The sequence below is a fragment of the Gavialis gangeticus genome, unplaced genomic scaffold, assembly GCF_001723915.1.
Source record: "Gavialis gangeticus isolate Ggan-Ray unplaced genomic scaffold, GavGan_comp1, whole genome shotgun sequence".
NCBI lineage: Eukaryota > Metazoa > Chordata > Crocodylia > Gavialidae > Gavialis > Gavialis gangeticus.
Window position 1 is genome coordinate 31,126,548 of NW_017728995.1, and position 384 is coordinate 31,126,931.

Genomic DNA, 384 nt, shown 5'->3' on the forward strand with positions numbered 1-384 from the left:
AACATCTTCATCAGTGACTTGGACAAGGGGGTAAAAAGCACCTGTTCAAATTTGCTGATGACACTAGGATGTGGAGAAGTGGGCATGCTGGAAGAGGAGGACAGGCTGCAACTGGACCTAGACAGGTTACAGGGGTGGGCGGATGAGAATAGGATGGGATTCAACACGGACAAGTGCAAGGTGCTGCACCTCGGGGCGGCAGGGAGAACTGGCACCATACCTACAGGTTGGGGGACTCCCTTCTCATCAGCACAGAGGCAGAAAGGGATCTGGGAGTCATCATTGACTCCAAGATGAACATGGGCCGGCAGTGTGGGGAGGCAGCCAGGAAGGCCAACCGCACCTTGTCCTGCATCCACAGATGCATCTCGAGCAAGTCCAAGG